We start from the raw sequence: 23,153 nt of genomic DNA, 5'->3' as shown, positions 1-23,153 counted from the left end.
AATGGGAATAAAGGGCCCCGGGATCAGTGGAAAGATCTGTTTAGACCCCTGATATTTCACCAAAGCCCCCCCAAAAAAACGTAATTGTAAAAAAATAAAATAAAACAACAAAAGTTAAAAAATGACTGACACCAGTGGCTGAACTACCAGGGTTGCAAAGGTCGTAAGCCAAAAATACGCACAAAGAAAGGCGTTGAGCCTGACAGCCCCTCTGAGGAAAGGTTCTCTTTAAGGTGCTCCTAATACTAAGCTGTAATCCTGCCTGGCACTGCTACGCCCTCTGGCACCCTCACCCTCTAATCCTGATTGTACGCTGACATTCCTTTAAAGGTGTTTATTGGCAGAAGTTGCCAACTGCAAGGCTGATATGGAGCCACGGCCCTTTGAGTATATATTGGGTCTGGCACCGGAAGGGGTGTATGAAAGGGGTCAGTGTAGATTGTGGAGGGTCTGGCCTGGCACGGGTGCCATAGAATGTGTTGGATGGTTGCCTGGTGTCAGAGGTGGAGTTTTAAGAGTTTCTCTACCTGATGAAAAAGACAAACAAATGCAAAACAATTAAAACATTAAAAAATTAACCTCTAAATGCGTAACTCATTTATGTGCCGCTGTGTGTCAAGTTTCCTGTAATCTGAATAGCAACTTGAAACCATGTTTAGTATTGTAGCACTGCCCCCTAGGGAGCTGCTGAGAATTACACGTTCTTGGGTTCCCCTGGGTTACCATTAGCAACTGACAGCAGATACACGGCATTAACAGTTCTTAGCTCAGACAATGATCAGTCCAGGGGATTTGTTTTTTTGTATTTTATTTTAGAACTGGGATAGGAGAAGGGAATAAGTGGGATACTCCAACTTGAACTATGCACAATTCTGAGGACAACTATCTGTAGTATGTGCGGCAAGGCCGCTGCTTCACCTTGCCACTGAAGTGAAGATAAGAATATGAACTCTTCTTTGGATTACTCTTCAGGGTCCTAACTTGGCACCCCCTTTCTCACTTGCTGTGTGCGCTGACCCCCTGTCCGCTGACACTTTACCGGAGTGGTCCCCTTCCTGGGCAGACCCCTGGCAAGCTTCCTGGTACTCACGGACACTGTTTTTCCTTGGGTCGCTCTACCTCCAACTCCCTTGTCAGCATCCACTGGACTTCCTGGCTCAGCACGACACTTCTGGTCAACAAGCCTGACCGCCTGTGACCACCTTCCTCAGCAACAGGAGGAGAGACAGACGTCACCCTCCTCCTGGAACCTGGCTTCCCGCCCAAAGACGCCCTGTCACATGTGCCCTTGGCTTATATAACGTATCCCAGGATGCACTACTGCTTGTGCCAACCCTCTGGGACAGTCACAAAGTCTGTGTGTCACTGGCTGGGTTTCCTCCACTGTCCAACAGGCTCCCCTATTGGACACAGTGGGGACACTCCCTCAGACCAAGGGAATCACACATGGACACATGTAACAGGCAGAACTACCGATCAGGCTCCCCTTATAAGCAGATGGAGCAAACTATAGTTTACCTACTAGCACTAACCTAGAGGAGGGTGCTACATCCACCCCCCCACCAAAATGAGCCATGTCCCTATTGACTCTGGGGCAGCTGCCCCCCTACAAAAATCCCTACTGGAAAAATTCACGGAGTATCCCACAAACCTGGAAAAGGGGGAAAAGGGAAAGCAAATGTACAAGAATAATTTACGTATAAAAATATAAGCACTTTTGTCTGTACAATATAATACAATTCTAACTGTCTATACTAAATTTAGTCATCCTGAAAAAAAAAAAGAGAAATGGTTAGGCACTCATGCATACATACAATCAAACAGTATATATCTAGCTCATTCTTCTGATAAGAAGACCCTTCCCACGGGGGCGGCCTTTTCATCCAGCATCCCTCACTGGATAGCCTATCAGACATTGGTTTGCCAGTCTTGACACGTCACGCAGTACTGCTGCTCAAAGGCAATCCTGAACCCTAATACTGACTATCTAGTTATCAGTTCAGAAAAAGGGTGTTTGTAATGTCCTCTTCATCACAGTAGTCCAGTATTCCATCACAAGTTTCTCTCCTACATAGACTTTGTTTCCGGAGCCTGGACAACCGTCAGTCCTGTAGGGGCTTTACAGTGACTTCTTCAGGGGCCCCTGGCACCAGGGCACCCCCCACCAAAAATTTGCAAATTTTCTTCCTGGGGGTTACCCACAAAGTTCGGCTGATGGCCCGTTGGCCCAAGACAGCTCATCGGAAACTCTGTACAAGTTGTAATCCATGATCCGGCCCAATGGCCCAAAGGATCTCCGGAACAACAGGTAGCAACTCTTAATTTCTCCTGAGAGGGTCGGCCCTCTGATGTGAGTCCACTAGCCAGTGGCATCTTGTGATTTCCTCAAACCCTAATCCCACCACTGGATGTGACCCACTGGAGGTCACTCTTTCCATACTCCACATGGTGCCACCCATCAACTATCAGTGATCAATAAGGTCAGTCCAGCGTGGTCTCCAGCACAAGCCAGTGGCTTATATTATCAGAAGATGGCTTCTACTGGAGGAATGGCGATGAAAGGTATACCAAGGTGGCTATATGAGAAAATGTTACACTTCTATTCTGGGTACCAGGCAGTACCCCCCATTGCAGGAGTTTTCCCAATTCTCCTGCTCGTCATTAACATTTCCTAACCCCATTCTCTTTCCCTGAGCAACGCAGTGCCGAATCACAAAACATGACCTAGCCATGAAGGGGGTAAAACCTTCCAGGATTGAAGTGGGTAATGGTGGTTAACCACTTCCCACAAAACGAAGACGAAGTGGTTAATATTGTCAGAGTTTTGATAGACGAGCTAATTATGGGAACCGGCAAGATAATACACATTTATTTCAAAAGAGTTCAAAATTTCTTATGTTGGCAGAGTGCCAGCTTGTAGTGATGCTGGAGCTCCTTTTTTGAGTTCCACTTTCTCCAAAAGCAGGCAACAACAGCCCTGAAGAAGGGGGAGGCTACCCCCCCCCCCCCCAAATGCATTGGCTCGCTTTGTATGGTTTACACCTCCAATAATCGATTTTACACCAAGAGTTGCGTTATTCCGCACACCGGCGTTCCTCCATCCTCACCCAAGTTCTTGCTGAGATGGCATTGTCATACCAGAAGTAGCAACCCAAACGCCCAAAGGAGGTCCACCAGCACCACCCACCATTGGATGTAACCCACTGGATGTGACCCCTTCCATACTCAACACGGCGCCACCCATCAACTACCAGTGATCGATAAAGTCAGTCCAGCGTGGTTTCCAGCACAAACCAGTGGCTTGTATTACCTGAAGATGGCTTCAACTTGAAGGGTGGCGGTGAAAGGTGTACCAAGGTGGCTATATGAGAAAATGTGACACTTCTATTCTGGGTCCCAGGCAGGCAGTACCCCCCATTGCAGGAGTTTTCCCAATTCTCCTAACCCTATCCTCTTTCCCTAACCAGCGAGAACCTGTCCCTGACTAACCACTCGCTCCAGGCACACCCAGATGACGTTGGTCACCCTCTATAAGGTCCTTCGTCAAGATGGCTGCCTGAAATCTTGAGGAATTTTAGCACCCAATCAAACAATTGCCTTCCCTTAGAGACTGATGGAGTCGTAAAGGGTAAAATTCCTTTAACCACTTTACGACCACTCACATTGACACTACTGCGGCAATGTGGCTTGTTATTGTCCAGCGACGTAGACCTACATCGCTGGACTCCTCCCCTTGTGGGCGGCGCAAAAAATAAAAAATAAAAAGCGCAGAGGTGATCAAATACCACCAAAAGAAATCTGTTTGTGGGAAAAAAAGGACGTAAATTTCATTTGGGTACAGCGTTGCATGACCGCGCAATTGTCAGTTAAAGTCGCACAGTGCCGAATCGCAAAAAAATGGCCTGGATGTAAGACAGCAAAATCCTCCGGTGGTAAAGTGGTTAACAAACCCATCTTCATCTGTTACAATGGCACAGTGCCACCTACAGGGTGGGAGAACACCTGCACCTGCCAACAAGCCTCCAATGGCAATGGTGGAGGGGGACACGCTACAAGGGCAAATCTTTTTTTTTTAACCTTGAACTTAGCTTTTTTTTTTTTTTTTTTTTTTTATTCTGATACTAAGAAGGGGGAAAACCTCTATTAGGTAAAGTTTTGCTGTCTCGTGTCCCCAGGGATATCTCCCTTTACTACCGGTCCTGGAGACACAACAGAAAATCAAAGGAAATCTGTCATTTGAATGAAATTCCAGTCTTAAAGCGGAGTTCCGGGCAGAGAAACGTTTTTTTTTTTAACCTACCCCCTGGACAGTCAGGGCTAGCACATTCCACAATGGCTAGCCTCTGATCTGTCCCGGTTCGCACTTACCTTTTAGAAGAAATACTTACTTAGAAGTTTTCTTCCACAGCGTTTCCATCTCTGTTGTGGGCAGCTGAAGCCGGCGCGGTCCTCTTCTCTGTCTTCTTCCGCGTCTTCTTGTCCCAGAATGCGCTGCACCGGCCCCTCTCGTCACTTCCGGTGCGGCGCAGCATTCCTAAACAGCTTCTGGGCATGCCCAGAAGCTGTTTAGCAGGGGAATGCGGCGTCGCCCGGAAATGACGAGCGGGGCCGGTGCGGCGCATTGATTCCTGGGAGCTATGACGTTTAGCTCCCAGGAATCATTGCGAGGCAGGAAGTGACGGGGAGAGCCTCGGCGCTGGAGGAGGAAGCTGTCATAGGTGAGTATTTACGGTCGTCAATTACAAGGTGAGTTTTAAAAAAAAAAAAATCTAACTATCCAATTCCTTTTCAGGTTAGGCTGAACTAGCGGACGGGCACAAAAAAAAAAATATCGTTTTTGTGCCCGGAACTCCGCTTTAAGGAGTTTTCACAGGAAGAGGTGCACCTCTTTGAGGATTCTCCACCCCCCCCCCAACTCTTTCTCTGGTGGCAACTCAACATTTTTGGATTTCCTCTCACTTTCTGCTTCAATGACAGTGGTCACCTAGTCCAGGGGCCAGATGTTTTATCTGGCCCTTGGGAGCCTATTTCTCCCACTTATGTAAGGAACTATTCCTCCCACTGACACCAACAATTATCAATAATTATTGCCACTGACACCAATGATACAAGGAATGTTTCCTCCAACTGACACCAACAATTAGCCGTAATTATTGCCACTGACACCAACGATACAAGGAACTATTCCTCCAACTGACACCAATGATACAAGGAACTATTCCTCCAACTGACACCAATGATACAAGGAACTATTCCTCCAACTGACACCAACGATACAAGGAACTATTCCTCCAACTGACACCAACGATACAAGGAACTATTCCTCCAACTGACACCAATGATACAAGGAACTATTCCTCCAACTGACAGCAATGATGGAGCATAAATACTGCCACTGATACCAGTAACACAAGGAATATTTCCCCCAACTGACACCAACAATGGGGCATAATTACTGCCCCTGACACCAACGATACAAGGAACATTTTCGCCAACTGACACCAACAATTAGCCATAATTATTGCCCCTGACACCAACGATACAAGGAACTTTTCCTCCAACTGACACCAACAATGGGGCATAAACACTGACACCAATGATACAAGGAACTATTCTTCCAACTGACACCATCGATGGGGCATAAATACTGTCACTGGCAACAACGATACAAGGAACTATTCCTTCAACTGACACCAACAATTGACCATAAATGCTGCCACTGGTACCAATAATACAAGGAACTGTTCCTCCAACTGACAACCAACAACAGGGAAAAATTGTTGCCACTGACACCAACGATACAAGGAACTATTCCTCTAACTGACACTAACAATGGGGCATAATTACTGCCACTGACACCAACGATACAAGGAATTATTTCTCCAACTGACACCAATGATACAAGGAACTATTCCTCCAACTGACACCAATGATACAAGGAACTATTCCTCCAACTGACAGCAATGATGGAGCATAAATACTGCCACTGATACCAGTAACACAAGGAATATTTCCCCCAACTGACACCAACAATGGGGCATAATTACTGCCCCTGACACAAACGATACAAGGAACATTTTCGCCAACTGACACCAACAATTAGCCATAATTATTGCCCCTGACACCAACGATACAAGGAACTTTTCCTCCAACTGACACCAACAATGGGGCATAAATACTGTCACTGGCAACAACGATACAAGGAACTATTCCTTCAACTGACACCAACAATTGACCATAAATGCTGCCACTGATACCAATAATACAAGGAACTGTTCCTCCAACTGACAACCAACAACAGGGAAAAATTATTGCCACTGACACCAACGATACAAGGAACTATTCCTCTAACTGACACCAACAACGGGGCATAATTACTGCCACTGACACCAACGATACAAGGAATTATTCCTCTAACTGACACCAACAACGGGGCATAATTACTGCCACTGACACCAACGATACAAGGAATTATTCCTCCAACTGACACCATCGATGGGGCATAAATATTGTCACTGACACCAATGATACAAGGAACTTCTCCTCCAACTGACAACCAACAACAGGGAAAAATTATTGCCATTGACACCAACAATACAAGGAACTATTCCTCTAACTGACACCAACAACGGGGCATAATTACTGCCACTGACACCAACGATACAAGGAAGTTTTTCTCCAACTGACACCAACAATGGGGCATAATTAATGCCACTGAAACCAATGATACAAGGAACTTTTCCTCCAACTGACACCAGAGATGAGGTTTTGTTTGCTCCCACACTAGGACGTTTTATACTCCCACTGGCCACAGTCTGGTCCCCCTAAAGCCTGAAGGACAATAAAATGTCCCTTTGCTTAGAACGCTTGGAGACCCCTGAACTAGAGGAATAGAGGGGTGAACCTCCCCCAATGCAAATGTCACAAAGGATCTTACCCTTTTCTACTCCACATACAAAAAAAATAAATAAAAAAAGTGGCTTTGCGTATTCTTTAATTACCAGAAAATATTTCCTTCAAGAACCAATTAGGGCTGTGATCTGATTGGCTTCCTTTCCTACCTCTCCACTTTTCATTGTAGACGTTTTGCTGAATCATCTGGAATAAATTTACATGGGAATTTTGGAGAAAGTTTGGGGTGTGCCTGAAGGATGAGCATTCGGTAAAGTAGGTTGCTGTAAGAATGAGTTAAAGCTTGCCAAGGAATAGGAGGCTTGCCACATCTTGTCCTCTTACAATGGTTGTCCTGGGTTTTATTTAAGCTTGTGGTAAATGGATTGTATTGTGCCAGGCTGCTGTGGGGAAATATGTGGTAATTAGTATGTCCTAATATTGTACGATATGCATGCCTTGTTTGGAGGGAATGTCACTCTTTTCTAATCAAATGTCATCCTTTTGGGTCTTATAGGAGGTGTAAACCCTAAATGTTTGACATTTAGTTTGCTAAAGCAATGAATATTAGAGACAAGTGTTGCATCCCAGTGCCTCTGACCCCTGGAGCCTCTTTCAGACACTTCCTGTGGACATGTGACCCCAGCAATGGCCACATATCACTTATCAGGGTGGGTTTCCTGATAGTGGCCAAAGTGGACCATGCCTGTGCACTGTGTGCTGAAATGGCCACTTGCTTGCCTTGGAAGCCCATGTGACAGGGTGACAATGCTGGAACATAACTGGACAGTCCAGTGGTGGCTGGTGCTCAAAATTTGGGGGGGGGGGGGGGGGGCGCAAAAAGAAAAATGTAATAGGTATTGCTTTGCGGCAAAAAAACACGGTAAAAAATTGCGTGACTTTGAGGTCATGGTACAGGCATGGCACAGGTGATGGTATAAGCATAGCACAGGTGATGGTACAGGCATGGCACAGGTCATGGTACAGGCATGGCACAGGTGATGGTACAGGAGATGGTATAGGCATGGCACAGGTCATGGTAAGGGCATGGCACAGGTCATGGTACAGGTGATGGTATAGGCATGGCACAGATGATGGTATAGGCATGGCACAGATGAAGGTATAGGCATGGCACAGGTCATGGTACAGGCATGTCACAGGTCATGGTACAGGCATGTCACAGGTCATGGTACAGGAGATGGTATAGGCATAGCACAGGTCATGGTAAGGGCATGGCACAGGTCATGGTACAGGCATGTCACAGGTCATGGTACAGGAGATGGTATATGCCCCCTTTCAATGCAGAGACCAGCGTACATGCCCCCTTCAATGCAGTGACCAGCGTACATGCCCCCTTTCAATGCAGAGACCAGCGTACATGCCCCCTTCAATGCAGTGACCAGCGTACATGCCCCTTTCGATGCAGAGACCAGCGTACATGCCCCCTTTCAAAGCAGAGACCAGCATACATGCCCCCTTCAATGCAGAGATCAGCGTGTGTGCCCATTCAATGCAATGAACATTGTGCCGTGCCCCCGTCAATGCAGAGTTCAGCGTGCGTGCCCCCTTCAATGCAGTGACCAGCGTACATGCCCCCTTCAATGCAGTGACCAGCGTACATGCCCCCTTTCAATGCAGAGACCAGCGTACATGCCCCCTTCAATGCAGTGACCAGCCTACATGCCCCCTTTTGATGCAGAGACCAGCGTACATGCCCCCTTTCAAAGCAGAGACCAGCATACATGCCCCCTTCAATGCAGAGATCAGCGTGCGTGCCCCTTCAATGCAATGAACATTGTGCCGTGCCCCCTTCAATGCAGAGTTCAGCGTGCGTGCCCCCTTCAATGCAGAGTTCAGCGTGCGTACCCCTTCAGTGCAATGAACATTGTGCTGTGCCCCCTTCAATGCAGAGTTCAGCGTGCGTGCCCCCTTCAATGCAATGAACACTGTGCTGTGCCCCCTAAATGCAGAGTTCAGCGTGCGTGCCCCCTTCAATGCAATGAACACTGTGCTGTGCCCCCTTCAATGCAGAGTTCAGCGTGCGTGCCCCCTTCAATGCAATGAACATTGTGCCATGGCATGTCCCCATCAATGCAGAGTTCAGCGTGCGTGCCCCTTTCAATGAAGTGTGCCACCCCCGAGACCAGTGCACCTACCTGGAGAAGCCCGGCTGCGGCGGTGGCGACGGCTTCTGTTGTCTTCAGTCCCAGACTCCCGACGGGCAGCTTCTTCTCACTCCGGCTTCGACGGCTTCGGCGGGCGGCTTCTTCTCACTCCGGCGGCGAGTCTTCTCTGGTCCTCCTGCTCCCGCCTCCTCCTCGGCCAATGGCATGGGGTTTGCCATGCGGCCAATCAGGAGGCCGGTATTAGACCGGTTTCCTGATTGGCCAGGAGGAGGATCGGTGTGACAATAGCGAATTTTCATTCACTATTGTCACACAATGGGTGGGCTCTGGGCGCACTGCTTTGCGCCCCGGGACCACCCTTTCCATCGCCCTATTAGAGCCTCTGGCTCTAATCAGGTGATTGAAAAAAAAAACCATTGCACTCCATGCGTCCGGCGCCCTGCATGCAGATTAGGGGGCCGGACGCATGGATGGGGGGTGGCGGCGCCCCTGCGCCCTGTATACACCAGCCTCCACTGGGACAGTCCAATAATTGAGTTCCTCATTGGCGAATTTGAGCTCTTTTTTTGGCCAAAGAGATGGAAAGTGAACAGAACGTAGCCCAGAAGAATGGGAGGTTGAGTTGTGAAACCAGTTTTAGATAGGCACGTGAAGAAAGTTTTTGAGTAATAAAGGCAGCAGGAGGCTTCTTCTGATATCGGCTCTAGGAGACGACATTTATTGCTTGGGAAAAGTGGATTTGAGTCACAAAAAAATCTCAGGTGTAGCTCTAGCCCAGCTATTCTCAGCCAGTGTTCCTTACCACCCTGGGGTTCCTCCAGAAGTTGCTAAGGGTTCTTATGGGTTGCTGATTGACCTCCCATCTGATGATAGTGCTATAGTTCCGGGGCCAATGCCACTTGGCAAAGCCAGCTTCAGGACCCTGATAATCTTCTTAGCTGTCTGCAAGGGTCACATTCTGACAACCAATGTAAGGAGCATTCTTCCCACTGACCACCAATGTAAGGGACATTCTTCCCACTGACCACCAATGTAAGGGGCATTCTTCCCACTGACCACCAATGTAAGGAACATTCTTCCCACTGACCACCAATGTAAGGGACATTCTTCCCACTGACCACCAATGTAAGGGACATTCTTCCCACTGACCACCAATGTAAGGGACATTCTTCCCACTGACCTCCAATGTAAGGGGCATTCTTCCCACTGACCACCAATGTAAGGGACATTCTTCCCACTGACCTCCAATGTAAGGAACATTCTTCCCACTGACCACCAATGTAAGGGACATTCTTCCCACTGACCTCCAATGTAAGGGACATTCTTCCCACTGACCACCAATGTAAGGAACATTCTTCCCACTGACCACCAATGTAAGGGGCATTCTTCCCACCGACCACCAATGTAAGGAGCATTCTTCCCACTGACCACCAATGTAAGGGACATTCTTCCCACTGACCACCAATGTAAGGAACATTCTTCCCACTGACCACCAATGTAAGGGACATTCTTCCCACTGACCACCAATGTAAGGGACATTCTTCCCACTGACCACCAATGTAAGGAACATTCTTCCCACTGACCACCAATCAGTGGCGGCTGGTGCTCAAAATTTTTTTTTGGGGGGGGGGGGGGGGGCGCAAACAGAAAAATGTACTAGGCATTGCTTTACGGCAAAAAAACGCTGTAAAAAATTGCGTGATTTTGAGGTCGCAAAAGTGTTAAAGGGGCCTTCAGTAATTAAGGTATAGTGTGCCCCCTTTCAATGCAGAGAGACCAGCGTGCCCCCTTTCAATGCAGAGAGACCAGCGTGCCCCCTTTCAATGCAGAGTGACCAGCGTGCCCCTTTCAATACAGAGAGAGCAGCGTGCCCCCTTTCAATGCACAGAGACCAGCATGCCCCCTTTCAATGCAGAGAGACCAGCGTGCCCCCTTTCAATGTAGAGAGACCAGCGTGCCCCCTTTCAAAGCAGAGAGACCAGCGTGCCCCCTTCAATGCAGAGAGACCAGCGTGCCCCCTTTCAATGCAGAGAGACCAGCGTGCCCCCTTTCAATGCACGGTGACCAGCGTGCCCCCTTTTAATGCACGGTGACCAGCGTGTCCCCTTTCAATGCACGGTGACCAGCAAGCCCCCTTTCAATGCACAGTGACTAGCGTGCCCCCTTCAAAACACTGACCAGCGTACATGCTACCTTCAATGCAGAGACCAGCGTACATGCCCCCTTCAATGCAGAGACCAGCATGCGTGCCTCCTTCAATGCAGAGACCAGCGTGCGTGCCCCCTTCAATGCAGTGACCAGCGTACATGCCCCTTTCAATGCAGTGACCAGCGTACATGGCCCCTTCAATGCAGTGACCAGCGTACATGCCCCCTTCAAAGCAGAGACCAGTGTACATGCCCCCTTCAATGCAGAGACCAGCGTTCATGCCCCCTTCAATGCAGTGATCAGCGTACATGCCCCCTTCAATGCAGAGACCAGCGTACATGCCCCCTTCAATGCAGTGACCAGTATACATGCCCCCTTCAATGCAGTGAGCAGTGTAAATGCCCCCTTCAATGCAGTGACCATCGTACATGCCCCCTTCAATGCAGTGACCAGCGTACATGCCCCCTTCAATGCAGTGACCAGCGTACATGCCCCCTTCAATGCAGTGACCAGCGTACGTGCCCCCTCCAATGCAGTGACCAGCGTACGTGCCCCCTTCAATGCAGTGACCAGCGTACGTGCCCCCTTCAATGCAGTGACCAGCGTGTGTGCCTCCTTTAATGCAGAGACCAGCGTGCGTGCCCCCTTCAATGCAGTGTCACCCCGAGACCAGTGCACTTACCTGGATCAGCAGCAGCAGCAACAGTGGCGGCGGCTTCTCTCAGTCCCCCGGCGCGTCTCCTCGAGTCTTCCCGCTCCCGCCTCCTCCTCGGCCAATGGCATGGGGTTTCCCCTTTGCGGCCAATCAGGAATCAGGCATTAGACCCGCTCCCTGATTGGCCAGGAGGAGGATCCGTGTAACAATAGCGAATTTTCATTCAAATCTGACACTAAGTGGCACTTTTTGTGGACCAGTGACATCAATACAGTGAACATTGCTAAATAATATATACTATTACTGTATAAATTACACTGGCAGGGAAGGGGTTAACACTAGGGGTGATCAAGGAGTTACATGTGTTCCTTTGATGTGCTTTCTAACTGTGTGGGGGATGGATTGAACAGAGGCACAGAGATCGATGAGCTTAGCTGAATCACACGATCTTTCCCTGCCTCTCTGACAGGAGAGTCGTCTTGCTTTGTTTACATACCAGGCAGCTCTCCTGTCAGTTTTGCCAAAGATTGCTGGAGGCCGGCGGCGATCGATCCCACTCTTCCCGCAGTCTGTCTGTGATTAGGCACAGCGGGAGCGCGGCTCAGGGGGGCGCTCGTGCGCCATTGAAACCTCGTGCACATAATCACGTAGATCTATGTGATTATGCGCCGCCGAGCCGCCCTGCCGCAGTAAATCTGCATGGGGCGGTTGGCATGTGGTTAATGGCGGTGCGGAGGACGGTCTATGTGGATAGCTTTACCCTGGATGCCTCCATACTTAGATGAGCCTCTATTACTCACCAACCATGTAAGTTGCTAAATGTTGTACCTTCATTAAAGCGGAGTTCCGATCCCGATCCGAGTTTTTTTTTTTTTTTTTATTACTCTGCTGTAATTTCGTCCATTTTATCTGCAACATTTAGATTCTATTGTGTAGTCCTTTTAATCTATGTTTAACCACTTCCCACACACTCACGTAGCTCTATGTTGCCTGCAATAAGTGGCTGTACCAGGGTGATGCCTGCAGCTGGAGGCATCACCCCTGGACCATTTTTTAGAGCCGGCGGTTGGCTTTCAGGCGGTAATGACCGATGAGGCTCGGGAGCCACTCAATTGTTACCCCAGCGAGCAGGAGGGGACGCGCCCCCCCTCCCGCCGCCTTCCTGCCCGGGTCTCCCGTCCCACCGCTGGCTGGTTGGAGTCCCAATTCGGCTTTGATCGGGTCTCCGATGATGTAACCCAGGAGCGGCGACCATGACGTCTCATCCGGGTTACTCGGCGGCTAAAGGCGCCGAATTTAAAAAAGGGACAGTATTCAAAAATGCAGTTTTCGGCATTTTGAATCCATGGAAGTGCAGTGGAGGGGTTTGGTGTCTTTTAGACCCCCGATCCCTCCATAAAGAGTACCTGTCACTGCCTATTACTGTCACATTCCCCCCCGATCCCTCCATAAAGAGTACCTGTCACTGCTATTACTGTCACATTCCCCCCGATCCCTCCATAAAGAGTACCTGTCACTGCTATTACTGTCACATTCCCCGCGATCCCTCCATAAAGAGTACCTGTCACTGCTATTGCTGTCACATTCCCCCCGATCCCTCCATAAAGAGTACCTGTCACTCCTATTACTGTCACATTCTCCCCGATCCCTCCATAAAGAGTACCTGTCACTGCCTATTACTGTCACATTCCCCCCCGATCCCTCCATAAAGAGTACCTGTCACTGCCTATTACTGTCACATTCCCCGCGATCCCTCCATAAAGAGTACCTGTCACTGCCTATTACTGTCACATTCCCCCCGAAACCTCCATAAAGAGTACCTGTCACTGCTATTATTGTCACATTCCCCCCGATCCCTCCATAAAGAGTACCTGTCACTGCTATTATTGTCACATTCCCCCCGATCCCTCCATAAAGAGTACCTGTCACTCCTATTACTGTCACATTCCCCCCGATCCCTCCATAAAGAGTACCTGTCACTGCCTATTACTGTCACATTCCCCCCGATCCCTCCATAAAGAGTACCTGTCTCTGCATATTACTGTCACATTCCCCCCCGATCCCTCCATAAAGAGTACCTGTCACTCCTATTACTGTCACATTCCCCCCGATCCCTCCATAAAGAGTACCTGTCACTGCTATTACTGTCACATTCCTCCCGATCCCTCCATAAAGAGTACTTGTCACTGCCTATTACTGTCACATTTCCCCCCCGATCCCTCAATAAAGAGTACTTGTCACTGCCTATTACTGTCACATTCTCCCCGATCCCTCCATAAAGAGTACCTGTCACTGCCTATTACTGTCACATTCCCCCCCGATCCCTCCATAAAGAGTACTTGTCACTCCTATTATTGTCACATTCCCCCCAATCCCTCCATAAAGAGTACTTGTCACTGCCTATTACTGTCACATTTCCCCCCCGATCCCTCCATAAAGAGTACCTGTCACTGCCTATTACTGTCACATTCCCCCCGATCCCTCCATAAAGAGTACTTGTCACTGCCTATTACTGTCACATTCCCCCCGATCCCTCCATAAAGAGTACCTGTCACTGCCTATTACTGTCACATTCCCCCCGATCCCTCCATAAAGAGTACCTGTCACTGCCTATTACTGTCACATTCCCCCCGATCCCTCCATAAAGAGTACCTGTCACTCCTATTACTGTCACATTCCCCCTGATCCCTCCATAAAGAGTACCTGTCACTGCCTATTACTGTCACATTCCCCCCGATCCCTCCATAAAGAGTACCTGTCACTGCTATTACTGTCACATTCCCCCCGATCCCTCCATAAAGAGTACCTGTCACTCCTATTACTGTCACATTCCCCCCGATCCCTCCATAAAGAGTACCTGTCACTCCTATTACTGTCACATTCCCCCCGATCCCTCCATAAAGAGTACCTGTCACTGCCTATTACTGTCACATTCCCCCCGATCCCTCCATAAAGAGTACCTGTCACTCCTATTACTGTCACATTCCCCCCCGATCCCTCCATAAAGAGTACCTGTCACTCCTATTACTGTCACATTCCCCCCGATCCCTCCATAAAGAGTACCTGTCACTGCTATTACTGTCACATTCCTCCCGATCCCTCCATAAAGAGTACCTGTCACTGCTATTACTGTCACAAGGGATGTTTACATTGCTTGTGACAGCAATAAAAGTGATCAGATTTTATTTATTTTTTTAAAACCTGTGCTAAAGTTCAAAAATTAAATAAAATAAATAGGATTTTTTTTTTTTTTTAAAGCACCCCCCTTGCCGTGCGCTTGATCACAAAAGAAAGCGTATACGGAAGTCGCGCCCGCAAATGAAAGCTCTGTTCAAACCACAAATGTGAGGTATCGCCGCGATCGCCAGAGCAAGAGCAATAATGAAAAAAAAAGAGCTACTCTGCAACTGGTAACCGTTAAAAAATTTTAAAGCGTCGCCTATGGAGATTTTTTTGACCGTAGTTTGTCGCCATTCCGCGGGTGTGCGTAATTTTAAACCGTAACATGTTAGGTATCTATTTACTCGGCGGGACATCATCTTTCACAATATACAAAAAGAGAAATTGGGCTAACTGTACTGCTTAGTTTTTTTTTAAATGCAGTGAAATGTATTTAAAAAAAAAAAAATGAAGTTTGAAAGACAGCTGCGCAAATACCGCGTGACAAATAATATTGCAACGACCGCCATTTTATGGTCCAGAGTCTTTGCTGAAAAAAAAAATATATATGTACATATATATATATATATATAATGTTTGGGGATTCTAGGTAATTTTCTAGCAAAAAATACTGATTTTAACTTATACATAACAAGTGTCAGAAATGGGCTCAGTCCAGAAGTGGTTAAATAAAGAAAAACTTCCTGGGTCTCAAAAGCTGGCAGGATCCATGTCTACTGTGGGCATTTGAAGCCTTCTTGTATCTATTTCTGGTATTCGGCGCAGCTGGCTACCCAGCATGCACCTTCCGATCTTGCGCCTGCGCAGTAATGCCACCACGCGGCGCTCCTTCCTCCTGACACATTGCCATTGCAGCGGTCTGGAAATAACGGGAGATTTCATTCACTAGGCGATTCGCAAGGACAGTAGGTGGAGCTGTGACCTTTGACCTCTAAATCTGCACCTCCTTTGTGACCTTTGACCTTTGGGGTGGGTCCATGACCCTTATCCTGAGTCCAAACCCTCTCCTGTGTCTGTACCAGCAATAAGGCAACCCTAACTCCTAACCCTAACCCTACCCCTAACTCCTTACCCTAACTCTAACCCTAGCCCTAACCTCTAATCCTAACCCTAATCCCTTACCCCTAATCCTAAACCTGACCCCTAACCCTAACCCTTAACCCCTAACCCTAAACTCCTAACCCCTAACTTTAACACTAACCCTAACCCCAACCTCTAACCCTAACCCCTAACCCCAACCTCTAACTCTAACCCTAACCCCCAACCTCTAACCCTAACCCCTAACCCTAACCCTTAACTCCTAACCCTAAACTCCTAACCCCTAACTTTAACACTAACCCTAACCCCAACCTCTAACCCTAACCCCTAACCCTAACCCTAACTCTAACCCTAACCCCCAACCCTAACCCCAACCTCTAACCCTAACCCCTAACCCCTAACCCTAGCCCTAACCTCTAATCCTAACCCTAATCCCTTACCCCTAATCCTAAACCTAACCCCTAACCCTAAACTCCTAACCCTAACCCTTAACCCCTAACCCCTAACTTTAACACTAACCCTAACCTCTACCCCAACCCCTAACCCTAAACTCCTAACCCCTAACTCTAACCCCAACCCCAACCTCTAACTCTAACCCTAACCCTTAACCCCTAACCCCTAACTCTAACCCTAACCTTAAACCCCAACCTCTAACCCCTAACCCTAACTCTAACCCTAACCCCTAACCCTAGCCCTAACCCCAACCTCTAACCCTAACCCTAAACTCCTAACCCCTAACTCTAACCCTAACCCCTAACCCCAACCTCTAACCCTAACCCTTAACCCCTAACCCCTAACTCTAACCCTAACCCTAACCCCCAACCCCAACCTCTAACCCTAACCCCTAACCCTACCCCTAACTCCTTACCCTAACTCTAACCCTAACCTCTAATCCTAACCCTAATCCCTTACCCCTAATCCTAAACCTAACCCCTAACCCTAACTCTAACCCTAACCCTTAACCCCTAACCCTAAACTCCTAACCCCTAACTTTAACACTAACCCTAACCCCAACCTCTAACCCTAACCTCCTAACCCCTAACTCTAACCCTAACCCCAACCTCTAACTCTAACCCTAACCCTTAACCCCTAACCCCTAACTCTAACCCTAACCCTAACCCCAAACCCCAACCTCTAACCCCTAACCCTAACTCTAACCCTAACCCCTAACCCTAACCCTAACCCCTAACCCCTACCCCTAGCCCTAACCCCAACCTCTAACCCTAACCCTAAACTCCTAACCCCTAACTCTAACCCTAACCCCTAACCCCAACCTCTAACCCTAACCCTTAACCCCTAACCCCTAACTCTAACCCTAACCCCAAACCCCAACCTCTAACCCCTAACCCTAACTCTAACCCTTACCCCTAACTCTAACCCTAACCCCTACCCCTAGCCCTAACCCCTAACCCTAAACTCCTAACCCCTAACTCTAACCCTAACCCCTACCCCTAACCCCAACCTCTAACCCTAACCCTAACCCCTAACCCTAAACTCCTAACCCCTAACTCTAACCCTAACCCCTAACCCCAACCTCTAACTCTAACCCTAACCCTAACTCTAACCCTAACCCCTAACCCTAACTCTAACCCTAACCCCTAACCCTAACTCTAACTCTAACCCCTACCCCTAGCCCTAACCCTAATCCCTAATCCCTAATCCTAACCCTAACTCCTAACTCTAACCCCTAACTCTAACCCTAACCCCTAACTCTTAACCCTAACCCCTAACCCTAACTCTAACCCTAACCCTAGCCCTAACCCCTAATCCTAACCCTTAACTCTAACTCTAAACCCTAACCCCTAACCCTAATTCCTAACCCTAACACCTAACCCAAACTCTAACCCTAACCACTAACACCTAACCCTAACCCTGGCACTATCCCAGGAGCCTTTGCAAATCACCTAGTGACGTAATCGCCCAGGCGGCCATAGCCGGGAGTGCTGCCGAACAAACTGAAAAAAAAGGTATTTACTTGCAAAAAAAAAAAAAAAAGTTGCCATTTGTAGAAGCATTCGCAATGCTTATACCATACGCTGCAACAAAAAATGGGTGGAACTCCACTTTAAATGTAACCATATTGCTACACTTAGAGGTGCCCCTCTTCTCTAAGAGCCGGTTCACACTACCACGACTCAAAGTCGCCCCGTGCAGCACGACTTAATTGCGGCTTGCAAAGGACTTCTCATAATAGAAGTCAATGCAAGTCGCTCCGACTTTGCCCAAAAATAGTGCAGGAACCTTTTTCTAAGTCGGAGCAACTTGAGTCGCTCTGAATAGAACGGTTCCATTGCACAGCATTGGGAGCTTCTTGTCAGGCGACCAAGTCGCCTGACAAGTCGGAGTAGATTGAACCGGCTCTTATATACTCAGTTGTGACGCTGCTTCTATATCCAGTCACAATTTATAATAAAATTTTGCTTCTGTTGCAAAACTCTCTCAGACCAAGTTACTCTCAATCCAAGGTTTTACTGTATATTATGAGATGCGCCCAGGGCCGGGGCAAGGGGTGGGCAGGAAGGGAAGCTGCCCTGGGTACTTTGGTATCAAGTAGGGGGGGGGTAAGGGGAATTTGGGGGGCGGCAAGGGACAAGCATTGTTCTAGGATGGACATTTTGAGGGGGGTGTGCTAGGAGTGGTGATTTGAGGGGATTTGTGTTTGGAGGGAGGATTGGGGGGGGGGGGGGGATTTGTGATAGGAGGGGGGATTTTGGGGGGTTCCTGCTAGAAAAAGTAATATAGTAGGGGAGAGGGGATTTGTGCTAGGAGGAGATTTTTATTTGAGGGGGGGATTTTTGCTAGTAGGAATGATTGGGGCTATTTGTGCTTGGAAGGGAAATTTGGAGGTGGGGGATTTGTGCTAGGAGGAGATTTTTATTTGAGGGGGGGGGGGTGGTTTGTGCTAGTAGGAATAATTGGGGCTATTTGTGCTAGGAAGGGAAATTTGGAGGTGGGGGATTTGTGCTAGGAGGAGATTTTTATTTGAGGGGGGGGGGGTGGTTTGTGCTAGTAGGAATAATTGGGGCTATTTGTGCTAGGAAGGGAAATTTGGAGGTGGGGGATTTGTGCTAGGAGGAGATTTTTATTTGAGGGGGGGATTTTTGCTAGTAGGAATGATTGGGGCTATTTGTGCTTGGAAGGGAAATTTGGAGGTGGGGGATTTGTGCTAGGAGGAGATTTTTATTTGAGGGGGGGGGGGGTGGTTTGTGCTAGTAGGAATAATTGGGGCTATTTGTGCTAGGAAGGGAAATTTGGAGGTGGGGGATTTGTGCTAGGAGGAGATTTTTATTTGGGGGGGGGGGGGGGGGATTTGTGCTAGTAGGAATGATTGGGGCTATTTGTGCTTGGAAGGGAAATTTGGAGGTGGGGGATTTGTGCTAGGAGGAGATTTTTATTTGGGGGGGGGGGAATTTGTGCTAGTAGGAATAATTGGGGCTATTTGTGCTAGGAAGGGAAATTTGGAGGTGGGGGATTTGTGCTAGGAGGAGATTTTTATTTGAGGGGGGGGGGGGGATTTTTGCTAGTAGGAATGATTGGGGCTATTCGTGCTTGGAAGGGAAATTTGGAGGTGGGGGATTTGTGCTAGGAGGAGATTTTTATTTGGGGGGGGGGGGAATTTGTGCTAGTAGGAATGATTGGGGCTATTTGTGCTAGGAAGGGAAATTTGGAGGTGGGGGATTTGTGCTAGGAGGAGATTTTTATTTGAGGGGGGGGGGATTTTTGCTAGTAGGAATGATTGGGGCTATTCGTGCTAGGAAGGGAAATTTGGAGGTGGGGGATTTGTGCTAGGAGGAGATTTTTATTTGAGGGGGGGGGGGATTTTTGCTAGTAGGAATGATTGGGGCTATTCGTGCTAGGAAGGGAAATTTGGAGGTGGGGGATTTGTGCTAGGAGGAGATTTTTATTTGAGGGGGGGGGGGGATTTTTGCTAGTAGGAATAATTGGGGCTATTCGTGCTAGGAAGGGAAATTTGGAGGTGGGGGATTTGTGCTAGGAGGAGATTTTTATTTGAGGGGGGGGGGGGGGGATTTGCTAGTAGGAATGATTGGGGCTATTTGTGCTAGGAAGGGAAATTTGGAGGTGGGGGATTTGTGCTAGGAGGAGATTTTTATTTGAGGGGGGGGGGGGGAATTTTGCTAGTAGGAATGATTGGGGCTATTCGTGCTAGGAAGGGAAATTTGGAGGTGGGGGATTTGTGCTAGGAGGAGATTTTTATTTGAGGGGGGGGGGGGATTTTTGCTAGTAGGAATAATTGGGGCTATTCGTGCTAGGAAGGGAAATTTGGAGGTGGGGGATTTGTGCTAGGAGGAGATTTTTATTTGAGGGGGGGGGGGGATTTGCTAGTAGGAATGATTGGGGCTATTTGTGCTAGGAAGGGAAATTTGGAGGTGGGGGATTTGTGCTAGGAGGAGATTTTTATTTGAGGGGGGGGGGGATTTTTGCTAGTAGGAATGATTGGGGCTATTTGTGCTAGGAAGGGAAATTTGGAGGTGGGGGATTTGTGCTAGGAGGAGATTTTTATTTGGGGGGGGGGGGGGATTTGTGCTAGTAGGAATGATTGGGGCTATTTGTGCTTGGAAGGGAAATTTGGAGGTGGGGGATTTGTGCTAGGAGGAGATTTTTATTTGGGGGGGGGGGGATTTGTGCTAGTAGGAATGATTGGGGCTATTTGTGCTTGGAAGGGAAATTAGGAGGTGGGGGATTTGTGCTAGGAGGAGATTTTTATTTGGGGGGGGGGGGGAATTTGTGCTAGTAGGAAAAATTGGGGCTATTTGTGCTAGGAAGGGAAATTTGGAGGTGGGGGATTTGTGCTAGGAGGAGATTTTTATTTGAGGGGGGGGGGATTTTTGCTAGTAGGAATAATTGGGGCTATTCGTGCTAGGAAGGGAAATTTGGAGGTGGGGGATTTGTGCTAGGAGGAGATTTTTATTTGAGGGGGGGGGGGGGGGGTTTGCTAGTAGGAATGATTGGGGCTATTTGTGCTAGGAAGGGAAATTTGGAGGTGGGGGATTTGTGCTAGGAGGAGATTTTTATTTGAGGGGGGGGGGATTTTTGCTAGTAGGAATAATTGGGGCTATTCGTGCTAGGAAGGGAAATTTGGAGGTGGGGGATTTGTGCTAGGAGGAGATTTTTATTTGAGGGGGGGGGGGGGTTTGCTAGTAGGAATGATTGGGGCTATTTGTGCTAGGAAGGGAAATTTGGAGGTGGGGGATTTGTGCTAGGAGGAGATTTTTATTTGAGGGGGGGGGGGATTTTTGCTAGTAGGAATGATTGGGGCTATTTGTGCTAGGAAGGGAAATTTGGAGGTGGGGGATTTGTGCTAGGAGGAGATTTTTATTTGGGGGGGGGGGGGGATTTGTGCTAGTAGGAATGATTGGGGCTATTTGTGCTTGGAAGGGAAATTTGGAGGTGGGGGATTTGTGCTAGGAGGAGATTTTTATTTGAGGGGGGGGGGGGGTTTGTGCTAGTAGGAATAATTGGGGCTATTTGTGCTAGGAAGGGAAATTTGGAGGTGGGGGATTTGTGCTAGGAGGAGATTTTTATTTGAGGGGGGGGGGGATTTGTGCTAGTAGGAATGATTGGGGCTATTTGTGCTAGGAAGGGAAATTTGGAGGTGGGGGATTTGTGCTAGGAGGAGATTTTTATTTGGGGGGGGGGGGGATTTGTGCTAGTAGGAATGATTGGGGCTATTTGTGCTAGGAAGGGAAATTTGGAGGTGGGGGATTTGTGCTAGGAGGAGATTTTTATTTGAGGGGGGGGGGATTTTTGCTAGTAGGAATAATTGGGGCTATTCGTGCTAGGAAGGGAAATTTGGAGGTGGGGGATTTGTGCTAGGAGGAGATTTTTATTTGAGGGGGGGGGGGGGGGTTTGCTAGTAGGAATGATTGGGGCTATCTGTGCTAGGAAGGGAAATTTGGAGGTGGGGGATTTGTGCTAGGAGGAGATTTTTATTTGAGGGGGGGGGGGGGAATTTTGCTAGTAGGAATGATTGGGGCTATTTGTGCTAGGAAGGGAAATTTGGAGGTGGGGGATTTGTGCTAGGAGGAGATTTTTATTTGGGGGGGGGGGGGGGTTTGTGCTAGTAGGAATGATTGGGGCTATTTGTGCTAGGAAGGGAAATTTGGAGGTGGGGGATTTGTGCTAGGAGGAGATTTTTATTCGGGGGGGGGGGGGGGATTTGTGCTAGTAGGAATGATTGGGGCTATTTGTGCTTGGAAGGGAAATTTGGAGGTGGGGGATTTGTGCTAGGAGGAGATTTTCATTTGAGGGGGGGGGGGGGGATTTGTGCTAGTAGGAATGATTGGGGCTATTTGTGCTTGGAAGGGAAATTTGGAGGTGGGGGATTTGTGCTAGGAGGAGATTTTTATTTGAGGGGGGGGGGGATTTGTGCTAGGGTGAGATTTTTTTTTTGGGGGGGGGGGGATTTGTGCTAGTAGGAATGATTGGGGCTATTTGTGCTAGGAAGGGAAATTTGGAGGTGGGGGATTTGTGCTAGGAGGAGATTTTTATTTGGGGGGGGGGGGGGTTTGTGCTAGTAGGAATGATTGGGGCTATTTGTGCTAGGAAGGGAAATTTGGAGGTGGGGGATTTGTGCTAGGAGGAGATTTTTATTCGGGGGGGGGGGGGGATTTGTGCTAGTAGGAATGATTGGGGCTATTTGTGCTTGGAAGGGAAATTTGGAGGTGGGGGATTTGTGCTAGGAGGAGATTTTCATTTGAGGGGGGGGGGGGGGGATTTGTGCTAGTAGGAATGATTGGGGCTATTTGTGCTTGGAAGGGAAATTTGGAGGTGGGGGATTTGTGCTAGGAGGAGATTTTTATTTGAGGGGGGGGGGGATTTGTGCTAGGGTGAGATTTTTTTTTTGGGGGGGGGGATTTGTGCTAGTAGGAATGATTGGGGCTATTTGTGCTAGGAAGGGAAATTTGGAGGTGGGGGATTTGTGCTAGGAGGAGATTTTTTTTTGGGGGGGGGGGGATTTGTGCTAGTAGGAATGATAGGGGATTTTAGAAGGATTTTAGAAGGATTTTAGAAGGGGGCAGATTCATATTGCAGATTGGTGCTTGATTTTTTATTTTTATTTAAAGGGGGGGGGAGTATTTGCTGACACATAATGC

This window comes from Pelophylax lessonae (assembly GCF_965119305.1).
Source record: "Pelophylax lessonae genome assembly, chromosome: 9".
Classification (NCBI taxonomy): Eukaryota; Metazoa; Chordata; class Amphibia; order Anura; family Ranidae; genus Pelophylax; species Pelophylax lessonae.
The sequence above is the reverse complement of the archived record's forward strand: the minus strand, read 5'-3'. Positions refer to the sequence as shown.